Raw genomic sequence first — 15,913 nt, forward strand, 5'->3', positions numbered from 1 at the left:
TTAAAACGTTACGAAGGGAAATTTTGTTCGGAAATATTGAAAACATGGCAATGACAAGAAATTATAAGGATCCACCCCCTCTGAACTTCCCTCTGCCAAATTCCAGCTTCAGAACCATCCGAACTTCCACCCTGCGAACAACAACAACTCTGAACCACACAACAAAGCACTCAAGACTAAACTCTATTCAAGAGTTTTTTATTTAATTTTTTATTTTATTTTTATTTCATTTTCATTTTATTTTATATTTTATTTTTGTTTTATTTTACTTTACTTTATTTTATTTTTTATTTGATTTTTTTATTTTATTTTATTTTATTTTTATTTTATTTAATTTTTATTTTAATTTTATTTTATTTTTATTTTTATTTTTATTTTTATTTTTATTTTTATTTTATTTTATTTTATTTTTACTTTATTTTATTTTTACTTTATTTTTATTTTAATTTTATTTTATTTTTATTTTATTTTTATTTTACTTTTATTTTATTTTTATTTTATTTTATTTTATTTTATTTTATTTTATTTTATTTTATTTTATTTTATTTTATTTTATTTTATTTTATTTTATTTTCATTTTATTTTTATTTTATTTTTATTTTATTTTTATTTTATTTTTATTTTTATTTTTATTTTTATTTTTATTTTTATTTTTTTATTTTATTTTTATATTTATTTTATTTTCATTTTATTTTCATTTTATTTTATTTTATTTTATTTTATTTTATTTTTATTTTATTTTATTTTATTTTATTTTATTTTATTTTATTTTATTTTATTTTATTTTTATTTTTATTTTTTTTATTTTTATTTTATTTTTTTTTATTTTATATTATTTTATTTTTATTTTTAATTTAAATTTATTTTTATTTTATTTTATATTATTTTATTTTTATTTTACTTTACTTTATTTTATTTTATTTTAAGATTCACTTTGGCAGTTTTGTTGAGATGTATGTTTACTATTACTATTACTATTTGTTGTAGTCAAGCTTAATCTCATATTTGTTGTTTTCAAATTTAAAAAAACAACAAGTTTAAAGTGGGGTGTTGTTAAAATTAATTACTTTTGGGGATAGCAGAGAATACTAGTTTCGTCCAACGCCACTTGGACTCATCAGTTCTCTTAGTTCTTTGTATTATTTTATTTTATTTTTATTTTGTTTTTATTTTATTTTATTTTTATTTTATTTTTAATTTATTTTTATTTTATTTTATTTTTATTTTGTTTTTATTTTATTTTTATTTTATTTATTTTATTTCATTTTATTTTATTTTATTTTATTTTATTTTATTTTATTTTATTTTATTTTATTTTATTTTTATTTTATTTTTATTTTATTTGTATTTTATTTGAATTTTATTTTTTTTTATTTTTTTTTATTTTATTTTATTTTATTTTATTTGTATTTTTATTTTTATTTTTATTTTTATTTTTATTTTTATTTTTATTTTTATTTTTATTTTTATTTTATTTTTATTCTTATTTTATTTTTATTTTATTTTTATTTTTATATTTATTTTATTTTATTTTATTTTTATTTTACTTTATTTTATTTTTATTTTATTTTAATTTTATTTTTATTTTATTTTATTTTTATGTTATTTTTATTTTATTTTTATTTTATTTTTATTTTATTTTATTACTATTTTATTTTTATTTTTATTTTATTTTATTTTTATTTTATTTTTTATTTTATTTTATTTTATTTTATTTTATTTTATTTTATTTTATTTTATTTTATTTTATTTTATTTTATTTTATTTTATTTTATTTTATTTTATTTTATTTTATTTTTATTTTAATTTAATTTTTTTTTTATTTTTATTTTATTTTCATTTTCATTTTTATGTTATTTTTATCAAAAGAATCCTGTGCAGACATTTCAAGAAAAACACAGAAAAACAATACAAACACACAAACCGCATGTAATTTTTACCGAATGTAACCCTTGCTGTCCTGATTTCAAAGACATAATTTTTTAAGTGGGGAAGTCCATGCTAGTTGAACTAATGGCCCGAAAGGTCTAAAAAATCCTAAATCCGAAAATGAACGGTGGGTACGAAAACATGACTGAACAATCTTGGCACACCCCAAATTTTTTTCAAAACTTCAAAGATGGATTAAATGTATATCGGATAACCCGTCGAGTAGACAAACTACCCTATCCCCCAAAAAAGTTTCAAATTCTCATTCAGATGCAGTTTATGGGCTGTTCAAGGATTGTTTTAAAAATAGTCCTAGTGGCCATGTTTACAACAATTCGTCAAAAAGTCGTCATCGTAAGGTATCAGTTACATTGCAAGGAGTTCTTAGTACCGGATTAAATCCTGCACTTGAATACAAAAGGTGATTAGAAAAGAAAATGTAGCCGCTGCTACAACAACAACGATGACGGAGGAGGAAAAATTATTTTTATGACAACTTATTTCCGCCCTTTAAAGTGTCAGCTTCTTGTTAAACTTTACACAAGCAAACCCCCAGCTGTCATCGTTTAAATCATTAAAAGTCATCTTTAATGACTCTATTTAAAATTTTATAAACAACTTTTCCAGCGTCATAACAAAAACCTTAAATAAATTCTTAAATACTTTTTTTCCACACACCTTTAACGATGACTAATGTTGTCACCCCATTCGATCATACAGTTCGTCATTCATTCATTCTCAGAGTCTGAGAATGTGAAATATTAAACTTTTTGTGTTGTTATTGACAGGCGTGGAACTAGAAAATATACAACAATAAATTGCCACAAATGAAATGCAACAACTGTATCAACAATGTATTGTTTGTGTATTTTTCCAATAAACTAGCGGACCCGGCGAACTTCGTCTCGCTATTAAGGAATAAAATTTCATACAAAAACTCAATTTTCGATTTTTCCAATTTTCCGACTTTTCCAGAGAGATTTTCCAAAATTTTCTTCCGTAAAGACCTTCTCCTCGAAAATACGAATAACTGACAAAAAATTTTACAGAAATCGGCCTAGCCGTTCTCATTTTATGAATTACTATACATTTTTTACACCATTTTTATATATATAGATTCCAATAAAATAAAAATTTATTTTAAAAATTTAAACTACAAATAAACACACACAAGCCCAGTCACACAAATCATCGCGCCGTCATGGAAAATTCATTGAGGAAAATGTGTGTGTGATTTGAGAAAAAAAAAAAGTTCTCAATGAAATAAAATTATTACAAAATAAGGAGGTCTCGAACAATATGGGAGATGGCGATGCTGTCCCATCTCCAAACTAAATATGAATCACGGTCAAATTCACTAGTAAACCTAAATCACACACTACACACATTTATTGACTAACTACATATGTTTATATTTATTCCCTATACTACCTCCCTCTCCTCCACCCAAAATCTATTAGACATAATAATAATCTTGTTTTCCAAGAAGAAAAATCGACATCACTTCCGTATTTTATAATGTCAAGATTTTCAAGTTTTCCATATGGGGAAATGGGGGAAAATGAAAATGTCTTATTTTCATGCATTTCAAAAGTTAGTGGTTGTGTGCGCCGAGTCAGTCACTGATCTATAAAAAGACACATGTATCTACATATGGAATGGTTTGTGTGTTACCGGGGAAATTGATGCATTTCACTGCACTTTTACCGGCAAAGGAGTTCCTTTTCTTTCGTTCCACTTGAAATATATTTTCCGTGTTTTTTATTGCTTTTAGGTTTTACAACAAAAATAAAGAAATGTAATTTATTTTTATGTGTTTTTAAGAATGTAATACCTTTTGTTTTAAGTGAGAAAGATTTTGTGGTGATTTAGAAAAAAACGTTTGTTCAAAACTGGAGAGGGAGAGAACAGGGGAATAAAATGTAGTTGAATGTTTATTTTATAACTTTGGATTTTAAAAATTTTTGTGTTAAAAAGGGTGGCGATTTTTTTTAACTTCAAGAAATATATTCATGTGCATTTATACAATTAAAATTAAAAACAACATTCACTTACCTTACAAATACATTTTATAAACAATCTGAAAAAGAAATAAAAAAAATTGTTAGACAAAAGTTTGGTTTAAAATAAAAGCAATTAAAACCAGTAAGGAATGTAGGATCGAAGTCGGGCGGGGCCGACTATATGATACCCTACATCACTACATTGTTCTTTATGCAAAAACTCCTACTTCTTATTGGTTTCAATAACATTGGTTCCCTAGAACGTAGTCCAATCATAAACAAGTCATCTATAGTGGTGTAAAGCTGGGAAACTTCTCCAGATGATCTGTTCTTACAAACATCTTTATAGGAGAACTTTTCAGAAAAAGCGTCGATATATTTAGACTACAGTTGTCACACATTCCAAATTTCATCAAAATTGGACAGATATATGGTGTTTTGTGCAACAAATACGTGAAATTAGGTGAAAATATATATAAGAGCTATATCCAAATCTGAACCGATTTCGATAGATTTGGCACATTTATTTCTAGACCGAATTCAGTCACACAATACAAATAAATGGACTATATATCTTTGAAATAGATTTATGTTTGAGAGAAATATTACGAAGTGCAAGGGTTGGACCAATGACAGCCGCTTCTTTTTCCACCAGACATTTTAGTTGGTCACTGTAGGATTTTTTAGAACAAGTCCATACTTCCTCATTTAATGACCCTAGGTTAGACATTATCAACTTGCTCACCAAAACATATATACATAGTTGTATTCAAGTCTATATAACGAACCTCGAACAGATCTTACTTAAACTGTCCCTTAAGCGAAGAAGTCGTCCGGGAGAAAAATTACTATTTTCAAAGTTACGGCCACAGGATGTGGGTAGAAACTCGAAGAAGTTGTCCGATAATAGGGTTAAGTTTGATTACGAATACGACGTGCCAAGGCTGGAGCAATTTCAGTCACTGTGCAAAAATTTAAAAATGATTTTTAAACAACCTATAAATTTTCAACTTTTGTGGGGGAGGTATCCGAAGGTGTTGTTCGATATAGATCTTCGAATTTGATGTAAGTTTGGAAGAAATTTTACGCTGTGCTAAGTTTCTGCCAAATCAAATACTCAATTCGTAAGTTATCGTGCTAATTAGTTATTTTAGTGGGCGCATGTAGGGGTTTTAGAGTTTTTGGGTCATTATCCCAGGAGTACGTCGTGGTGCTTTATGTGAGTACCTACCTTGCGGTTACCTCACAGTGTTCTTAACACCGGGTGAATACAATGCGTCTACCAACGCCCCCGCACAGAAGTACGAGTTACAATTCTCTAACACGTATTTGGACGTAATCACCACCTTGGTTAGGAGCGGAGCCTATCTAAACTCCTGCTTTTCCATGGGTCAGGCACCCGGTTGATATGCAACTCCACATTCGAGCCGAAACTGTACCCGCGATTTGGGTCCAAACCACAGCCACCGCGATGCTCCACTCTGCCAGGCCAGATCCGAGGATCTGGGGGAACCTGGAAACCGCGGGCCAATGACTTGGACTCCAAACAGCCCCGGACTGGTGTTCTCCTCCATATAAGCCAGAATCCCAGGGAGTATGGACTTGCCCAACGGATTAAGGAGACTGCATCGCAACGTTAAAAAATTAATTGGGCTGAAACCACTCGTGTTTGCCTTGTTAGCTGGCGTACTTCTGCTAGGATTCGAGTACGACATTCACACTATATCAACTGCATGAGTGTGAAGGCTGCCTGATGCGCTCGTTGATCTAGAACAGTGACGTCCAGCACAGACAAATGTGTTGCCGAAGTGTTTTCGACAATTTACATACATAGGAAGAGCGTAACAAGGAGAACAAAAGTTTCGATTTGTTATTGTTCAACAGCTTCTTTGACTTGTGCCTGGGTGGGGAAGGTCTGCCCAAAAAATTGTGACAAGGATCTTATGGTGATAACACCCAACAGATACGGCATCGACAACATCTGGTTGTGCTGATGCACCGGTAAAAGTGTCGCCTCTTCTTAAAGATGGTCCACTGATGTCATAAGGAGGCAACCTGTTGTAGTCATCAGGGCGGCATTCTGACCTAGTTGAATATTCTTCCACTGCGTTGCGCTAACAGCATTTACTACAACAGTCGGGCCTATGGATTTAAAAGATGTTGACAAGATTTTTTTTTTGTCAGCACTCTGAGTGGCGCCTTGCGGATCTTGATCCGACTTCTGATCTTTTCACAAATAACTGTGGTCAAACAATTTAAACATAATATCGAACGTTACATCCAATATGTTGGAGTAGTTAGTAATTGGAATCAGGACACCATCGACCAATATGTTCCGGGAATACACTTAGTGGCGGATATTTTCCTTCGATAGAAGAACTGGCGCCAAGATTGTGCAATCATCAGTTTACATTACGATCTCCATGTCACATGAAAGGTAGAGAAAGGGTAAACACTTCCGAAGATATCACCCCACCTTTGGGAACTCCCTGCTTCTCTCTACCGGGTCTTCGATTTCTTATTTCTGAAATTCCACAAACGACTGACGTCCACACATATAGTTGATTACCTAACGTTTCAAACATGCCTCCAGCCAGTCTTCTCTATGTCCTCGGCAACAGCTTGGCATGGTTGACGATATCGAAGGCCTTTTTTAGGCCATCATGACGATAGAGCCATCAAAACTGTTTCGTCGAACGGCCTGTTCTGGTTCAGTTCTCCACTGATATGTGTGCATAATTTGAATTTTCAGGAATCCATGCTGATGTTGGGCAACTGGGAAACAGCTTCTTATCATAGAATCTTCGCTACTAGCGACAAGAAGGAAATCGGTCTGTACGATTCGCCTCTTCTGGCAATTTTGCCCGGCTTCAATAGCACTTTCCTGGCTTCTAGTACAAGATGGCTGACTAACTTTAGTTTAGAGACACTTGCCAAATACTCAACTCCGGGTTCATCCATCCATCGCTTATGAATTACCATTGAGATTTCATGTGGGCCCAATGCTCTGGGTGATTTTGTGTTCGGATAACATTGCTGATCGCCAATTGTGGGCTGTCTCCCCGGCTGAGGAGACATTTATACGGTGTAGTACAATCCTCTTCGCCCTATCACTCTATGGGTGCTCTATAGACTGTCGGATTTTATTACACATAACATCCATTCTGTTCACGTACGCAGTTTTAGTTTAAAATACATTTTAATATCAATTGATAAAATATTAATCTAAACAGTATTAATGTTATCACATTAAATAATCCAGTGTGTAAACCTGCGCTAATTACCCATCACCGTCATCACTGCGTACGTGAACGTTTAGTTGTGCCATCACTGACACAAATTGTAATTATCTTTCTCTCGCTCTCAAATCAAAACAAACTCTCCACTAGTGGAGACTTTTGATCGTCCAAAGGGACAGAGGTTTCTTGTTTACCTTTTGTATTCTAATTGTTCAGAGCCAAGTAAAGTGGAAGTAACAATCAAGCAAGAAGTAATAAGAAAAGGCAAAGAGGCAGTAATAGTAGTAGAAACAGAAAGTTTATGTAAAGTTGAAGTTATTGAAAAGTGTAACAAGTAATAGGCAAAGGGTCAGTTAAAACGAAAAGAAATCGAAGTAAAACATTTGTAAACATATAATTGTTACTGAAATAATTGAAACAAATTGTGGAGAATTGAAATAAAACTAAAACAAATAAGAAACTACAACATAAAATCAAAATTGTTTTTTATCCCAGCTGGGAAATAAATTGTGAGAATTTGCTAAAGAGCGCCTTGTTGTTGTTCCTGTTGGGAACCGCATAGTGTGTTGTTTTTGTTCCTGTTGGGAGTCTCATAACATTGTCTACTACCCGAGTAGTGTTATTGAATTGAGTGGCCGCCGTAACAGCAGTACCAGGCGCTTTGGTTGGGATATTAGTGTGCCGTAGAAGGTTAGTGTTTTGCACATTAACACGTTCTATCATCCATCTTTCACGTATTCGAGAGTGATTTTACCCGTTGCCACAATTTACTCAATCTTGTAAAAAATCTTGCATTGCTTTAGGTTGTCTATGCACTTTTTTCACTCCAAGAGTAATTTCCCTATCTTTTGCTGCAGCAGTGATTAATTGCCGGAAAATCTTCTCAGCTACCCGAGGGAATAGACAGCTAGCCCTCTAAAGCGGTGATTGTAAATTCTCTGAACCTTTGAAAATCAGATTTTCAATTGTTCAAAAACGTACGGTGGTTAGAGTTATGAAGTTGGATGGTATGTTTACGGAGACGCTGATCGGAAGATTATTTGAGCCAAAGTAAATAACGGGTCGCCAGGACACGTCATTTATCAAACCGGGTGCCACAATGGAGATGTCTGGGAAGCTGTGGCTCCCCTCTTATTCTCATTGGAGCGTCTTTGTTCACCATGCAAAATGTGGTGCTATTAATTTTCTAGACCAGCGCTGTACTACTCATTGCTTAGGACGGAATGCCAAAGTTCATGGTGAGCATGATGTCCCCTAGCACCAAACGGTTATTGCCCTCTAAAAGCGAACTAATGTCGGGCGTCATCGTTATGTACACATTAAGCAACTCTACCTCGGTAGTTCCACACTTTACTGCTCCCCCATACATTCCATGTCACTAGAGTCAAGCTCATCCTAGATAGATCTGTAATGGATAGACTTCTTGCTGCTTCTTGTACGATCCTTTTGCAGAACTTTGTAACCATCACAGCGTTGCAGGGTAAGAAAGAGAGCTTTGTTTTCTGCATCGCGACGACCACGATGTTCCTAAAACTAAATAAGCCTACGATTTCACTGACTTTGTTGCGGTGGTCATTCCATTAAATTGCAGGAATCATGCCTTTCCGGGCGCTGAACAACAACATTTGGTGTTAGATGCTGCGTTTGTTGTTGTTAGGGAGACTGTGGGAGTGTCTCTTATTCCGACGACGACGATCGAAACACTTTGGGAGATGACCTGCCAAGCAGTTATGTTGAGATATGGTGAATACATATCTGACAAACGTAACATATCCATGGCCCGGGATTCTTTTCTATTCCGCGACGGACCAAAATATATCTGAGCAGGCATCCCGCGATATATTGCTCCTATGGTGAAAAATTATACGAACACGAACACTTAATTGTTGAGGTGATGGCCCCTGGTCGAAAAATCTTCAGAGTCAATTCGGCACATAGTACCGTCCGTCGTGGAATTGACACCTTTTGGTAGTTATAGTGCCCAGTCATTTTAGTTGGTCACCGTGGGATTGTGTTGAGCTTTCAAAACGAAACTTAGTTGGCAGCGAAGCCGCACCACAGTCAATATGTCTATTGAGATTCTACCAAATGCGAAACATGTCACATAGTGATGGTTGTGTGGGCTCGAATCTTCGGCTATCCTTTTTCACTTGCAAAAATCATTAAGCTCGACTCCAACGAGAAATTAATTAAAAATTAATATTAGAAATGATATTCGCCTTATAGGCAACATTTTCAAAGAAACTCTGAGGGCCATTATTATATGTTTATACCCTCAGCATTTATGCTAATGAGGGTATATACTAGGCTGGGGCGATTTAAAAACCTTACTGGGCCCTTCGCATTTCTGATTCCTGGGATTGAAAAGTTCACTAGACAATAGGTCTACCGTGAAAATCGAGCCTCCCGATTTTGACTTTAAGTTTTTATACCCTCAGCATTTATGCTAACGAGGGTATATACACTTTCATACGGGCAAAATGTGCCTCATCGAAATAATGGTTTTAGATCCCAAGTATGTTTGGACAAAATGTGTTTCAGACAATTTGGAGTCAATTTAGCAATGTCCGTCCGTATGTCTGTCTGTCTGGCTGGAGCGCACGATAACTCTCGAACGGATCAACCGATTCGGTCCAAAATTTGGTTTTTGTAATATTTTGTCCAAACTTAGTTTAAGTTCGAAGATGGGTTATATCGGTCCACTCCTTCCGGTACCTCCCCCACAAAAGTTCGAATATGGTCGAAAAATTTGTACGCACAATAACTTTTGAAAGGAGTACCAGAATTGGTCCATACTTTGCACATCGTGAAATTTCTACCAGACTTAGATGATGTTCCAATATGGACTCAATCGGTCCACTCCTTCGGGCACACAAAATTTCGGAAAAGTTCGGTTTAGGCCTGTTCATGAAACGCTGTGATTTTTGTTCTAGCAACTTGTATTCACTGCCCCCCATATAACGGTATAAGTTTCATCAGGGACAAGCCCATACTTCCTGAGAAAATAGCCTGAAAGGCACAAAAAAGCCCTATGACACCGTGGGTAGTGGTTGCAGCGCAAGATAACTCTCGATCTGCCGATTCGGTCCACAATTTGGTCTTCGTAATATTTTGTGCAAACATAGTTTAAGTTCGAAGATAAGCGATATCAGTCCACTCCTTCAGGTACCTACCTCACAAAAGTTCAAAAATTTTCGGAAAAATTGTGCGTACGACAACTCTTGGAGGAAGTGACCGATTTAGTCCATGCTTTACACACCCTAATATATCTGCCAGGTATAGATCAGGTTCGAATATGGACTATATTTGTCCACTCCTTCTTGTACCTCCCACACAAAATTTTGGATAAATTCACTTTAAGACCTGCTCTCGAATCACTTTGATTTTTGTTGAAGCAACTTGCATTTGCTGCCTCAATTACGACAGTAAAAGTTTTTTCAGGGGCAAGTCCATACTTCTTGAGAAAACAGCCCGAAGGTTGTAAAAACCCCTATGGCATCATATGTAGTGGCTGGAGGGCTCGAACCGAATACAGCGTTCCTCCACACTTTGGATATTGTAATATTTCTTCGAATATTAGATGAAATTCGAAGGTGGTGCTTATAGGTCCACTCCTTCCGGTACCTTCCTCACAAAAGTTCGAAAATATTCGCTAAAATGGTACGCGTGATTTCTCATAGACGTAGCAACTGATTTGATCAAACTTTGGATCTCTAAATACTGTCGAAACTTAGTTTATGTTAAAATTTGGGCCATATCTGCCCAATCCTTGTGGTACCACCCACACAAATGTCCAACATTTTTGTGTGGTTTGAGAATCCTTTGGACTTTTTTTTACCGAAGGTTTTCCTAGTGTCCCTGTTTACATCGTATTATGTTTTTCGTAGGCTATTGTGATAAAAAAACCCTATCTGTCGATATCCCCACCATATCCATACTTTTGTCGGTGCATTTTGAAAACCCCCTACATAAGTTTTTTTGGGAAAAAAGTAGTTCAATCCACACAGGCTGAGGGTATATATCTGTCGGCAAAGCCGACTGATACTTTTTTACTTGTTTTCCTTACAATTTGTGTTCATACGGTCTACAATCAATATGTTGTTGTCCATTTTTAAATAGCAAATAAAATTGGTGGAGAAATTCGAAACTATAGCAAATAAATCTTCGCTGCACCCCCTTAAAAACAAACTTCTTGTTTAACTTTTAAATCAACTAAAATAAGACTAGCGGAGCCTTTTTAAACAATTTATAAAATTTTTAAAAGTTTCGTATCAACAAAACTATAGGCTAAGGCCTTCATTCTTCTTGCTTATGCGATTGCGTATTCAAAGAAATAAAATTTTTTGTGATTTATTGCAAATTTAATATGAGATTAATTGCAACAAATAATTTGTTCAACTGATAAGGACTCAACTTTATTATTTGCTTCACTGAAGAACATGAAAAGACGATTCGATTCAAAGCACAAATCTGACCCATGACTCATTATGACTAATTTGTATTTAATTAAAGACATTAACATTAACACTTGCTGAGTATTTCTTTTTTAATTATCTGCAACTATAAATGAAAGAAACAAAACAAAGAGAAGAAATACAAAAAATAAAAAACAAAAGAAAAGAAAAAATACTTGTTTTTTTCTGTCCTCCAGAATCAGAAGATTTCATTTAAAAAGAGCACATGACCCATTTCTTGTAACAGTTTCTCAGGCCTTTGTCCATAAAACTTTGACGAGATTTTACTGTCATTTGCAATTTATTAGAACAATTTTTCTAAATTACATTTATAAACTACATACATACATATATATGTATGTACATATGAATGCACATTGAAGAATTACACAAAAGAATACCATATCTTCTACGGCAAATAGTTTCTTTGACCATGTAATGACCCGCTGTTTTCATGTTTTTTCCCTCAAATTTGACATATGTAGATTTCCTTTTCAATTTCTGTTTTTGGCATTATTCTTTTTATGGTGTTTTTGTCTGCAAAGTTCTGCTGAATTCTAGTTTTATTACGCATCACACATTATTTAGTTCCACTTGCAAATGATGAAGTGAAGAACAAAACAGTACATACTAAACTCAGCAGCAGGCCAGCTAATGCCCGCATCTGGCATCCATCATCAGAAAATGCACACATGTCCGTCCAATATCTATTCTTCAGCCACTGACCACTAATAGTTTATTTATCTTACAATGCTCGGGTGGTTTCAATGGGAAGCAGGGTTGCCATAATAAATTAAGACAGTCTCATATTTTTATACACTCAGCCTTATGTCTATACTTAGTCATTGAAACAGTGGTTTTAGACGTCACATAAGTCAAGTAAAAATTCTTTTAAAACAATTTGCAGTCGGTCTATCCATGTCTGGCTGTGTGTGTCTAGCCAGTTAATACGATAACTCTTGAAATGATTAACTAATTGGTCGAAATTATGTACATCGCAATATGTTTCACAAACTTAGATGAATTTCAGAGATGAAAGGTGTGAAACGACTTCGGGTAACCTTTCCTAAAAAAGCCATATAAGGTTTAATAATAGTTCGAGGTTTTTGATTTGGAATTTAAATGAATATGAACCTTGTTGTTCTGAGTGCAATGATATATTTTTTTCTTGCCAAGTTAGTACTTCCTGACGCAATGGTTCAAAAAAATCCTAGGGTGATCAATAAAAATGTTGGGGGTTATCATTCATCTTTCCGCCGTTGCAACTTAAGGGGAAAGTGAAAAAATTCACGTGGAATTGCAGTTCATGATAACCCTCGTTGTAATTTTTCTTGTGGAATTGTTATAGGAATACACGAATGACATGGCAACCCCCCTTGTTCAAACGACCAGCATCTTTATGGAAATTACAAAAAAAAAGATACAATTGAAATTATTATAAACAATACAATCTAATATGAGAATGAAACGTTTCGTTCTTCATTGGGAAATACGTAGTAAGTAAATATGGATGTATGTAAGTATGTATGATATTTATGTATGTGTAAGTATGTATGATATTTATGTACATATGTATACTTTTTAGTTTGCAGAGTAAATAATACAGCTAGTATGTATCATAGACGCTAGTTTGACGAGTTCTCTTCGTTTACAAGCATTATAAACTTTAATAATATATGTTTACTCAGCACATATCCCCGAGATATCTATGTATGTATATATGTACATACATACAAATGTCAGTATTATCAACCTCAAGCATTCGAAGAGAAATATAGTTATCAGTAATCGTATGGAGGTGCATGGATCAAAGAACTCTTCATCAATATTTGGTCCAAACTTAGATCAAATTCGAGTACATTCTATTTTTACTCGTCACTCGGTAAGCATATTTCAGACTTGCTCGATTTTACTCGCGAGTAAAAAGTTTGCGAGTACGAGTTTTCCAAGAAAAAAACGATTAGGAGTGAAAATGCTCGAAATAGATTAAACTCGTAAATCGAAGAGTAAAATCACTCGAATTGATATATTTTTGAAACAAGTAAAAAAGTATCAGTCGGCTTTGCCGATAGAGATATACGCTCAGACTGTGTGGATTGAAATACTTTTTTCCTAAAAAAACTTATCTATTTCGGGGCGTTTTCAAAATTTTGGGCGTATGCACCGACAAAAGTATGGATAGGATTAAATCTCAAAATTTGCGAGGATATCGATTGATAGGGCTTTTTTTATCACACTAGCCTGCGAAAAACATAATATCAATGTAAACAGGGTCACTAGGAAAACCTTCGCTAAAAATGTCCAAAGGATCCTCGAAGCACACACAAATTTTGAACACAAGGATTGGGCAGATACGGCCCAAATTTAAACATAAACTATGTTTCAACAATATTTAGAGATCCAACGTTTGGACCAAATCGGTTGATACGTCTATGAGAAATAGCGCGTACCATTTAGCGAATATTTTCGAACTTTTGTGGGGGAGGTACCTAAGGGAGTGGACCGATATGGCTTATCTTCGAACTTAAACTAAGTTTGCACAAAATATTACAAAATATTACGAATCGGTTAATCCGTTCGAGAGTTATCGTGCGCACCAGCCAGACGGACGGATGTTGAGGAGTGGTAACTTTTGTGGGGTGACAATGTTTGGGTAGGTGGCAAATTTCGGGGTTGGGCAATTTTTTGGGAAGAGTGTAATTTTTGTGGTAGGGCAAATCGCAATTTTTGCTCACACTCTTCGAGTACTCCCACTCGCGTGTAATAACGAGCAAATCGGAGCTCCGGTTTTAGACCCCAAGTATGTTTGGACGAATCCGTTTCGATATAGGCATGTCCGCCCGTTGTTGTTGTAACAGGGTTTGTTATTATGTTTGTATGTTCGTTCTTTTGTTCAATGTGGCTCTGGGTCTATCTCCAGTTCCAGGAATGTGGTTGCTTCGATGGGATGTAACCACAGATCCACTGGAGTTAGATGAGTAGGTTTGGCTGGGCAGTTGAAAAGGTGTTTTGTGCCGTGCGGGCCCATGTCGCATACTGGGCAGATGTCTTGCACGGCGCGGTCGATTTCCGCCAAATATGAATTTAGGCGACTGCAATATCCCGAGCGTAGTTGAGCCAAAACTACTCTGGTTTGTCGTGGCAGCTGACGCTCCTCAGCTGCAGTAGATGGGGGATGTATTTCGAGGACTTTATTCATACTATAATTGCTTAAGGCCTTGGCAACTGCATCCGTGTGAATACTATTTAAACCTGCTTGATACGCTTGTCGATCTAGGGGTTATCTCCTGTATTGTTGGACCTCTCCCTCTAGAGCATGGATATCCTTTCTGATCTGCCTGTATGTGTCGGGCCTACCCACAAGATGGTGATTGGGATGGCTCACACGGTAACATCCAAGCAGGTACTGCAACGAAAGCATCTCATTGTGTTGAGGAGGCACCCTGTTGCTGTTCTCAGGGCGGCATTCTGGCAAGTTTGAATCTTTTTCCAATTCGTATCACATAATCTCGGGGACCAGACTGGCGCCGCATAGCTTACCACAGACCGACCTATCGCGTTATATGTGGCCAACAAGGTTCCTTTATCTGCACCCCAAGCGCTGCCGGCTAGGGACTTGAGGACCTTGTTCCTAATAGCTGTGGCCTGCGCGCACGACTTGAAACTAGTGTCGAATGTGACCCCTAAAATTTTGGGGCAGTTTGTGGTCAGAATTCTGCTACTGTTGACCACGACATTCAATTCTCTTCCAAACTGCGCTGTCCATGTGGTGAACAGAGAGGCTGTTGATTTTGTGGCGGAAATCTGCATATTCCTCGAATGGAAAAAGGTGGTAAGATCGGTTAAATAGTTGTTCAGTCTCTCACAGATGTCATCAGGATAGGTACCCGACGCCAGGATCGTGCAATCATCCGCATACGTTACGATCTCGATGCTGTCTGGAGGGAGCGGAATACGGGAGAGGTAGAGGTTAAACAGCTCCGGAGATATCACCCCACCTTGGGGAACTCCCTGTTTCACTCTACGGGGTTTGGCCTTCTTGTTCCTGAATTCCACGTACGACTGGCGTCCACACATATAATTGACTATCCAACGTTTCAATCTTGGCCGGAGGGTTGTCTGCTCAATGTCCTCAAACAGCGTGGAGTGCCCGACTGTATCAAAGGCTTTTGATAAGTCAAGCGCCACCATCACTGTTCTATCGCACGGCCGTCTCTGGTTGAGTCCTTGACAAATATGTGTGGTAATGGCGTGCAGCGCAGTTGTCGTGCTGTGCTGCTTACGGAAT

At 35.4% G+C, this 15,913-nt stretch overlaps 1 protein-coding gene across 23 annotated transcripts in view; it reads right to left on the reverse strand.

Annotated features, from left to right (window-relative positions):
- drpr (multiple EGF like domains draper) overlaps positions 1-15,913 on the reverse strand; it is a 103,974-nt gene that overhangs the window by 67,398 nt on the left and 20,663 nt on the right. For 18 of the 23 annotated variants that reach the window (XM_073984965.1, XM_073984977.1, XM_073984961.1 and 15 more), the window contains exon 3: positions 3,985-4,009. The exons of the other annotated variants lie outside the window; for them this stretch is intronic. The gene's annotated coding sequence lies outside the window, so the exon portion shown is untranslated. The remainder of the gene's footprint in view (positions 1-3,984; positions 4,010-15,913) is intronic. 23 annotated transcript variants of the gene reach the window in all.

The sequence above is a fragment of the Musca autumnalis genome, unplaced genomic scaffold (assembly GCF_047663935.1).
Source record: "Musca autumnalis isolate F117 unplaced genomic scaffold, ASM4766393v1 scaffold_4, whole genome shotgun sequence".
NCBI lineage: Eukaryota > Metazoa > Arthropoda > Insecta > Diptera > Muscidae > Musca > Musca autumnalis.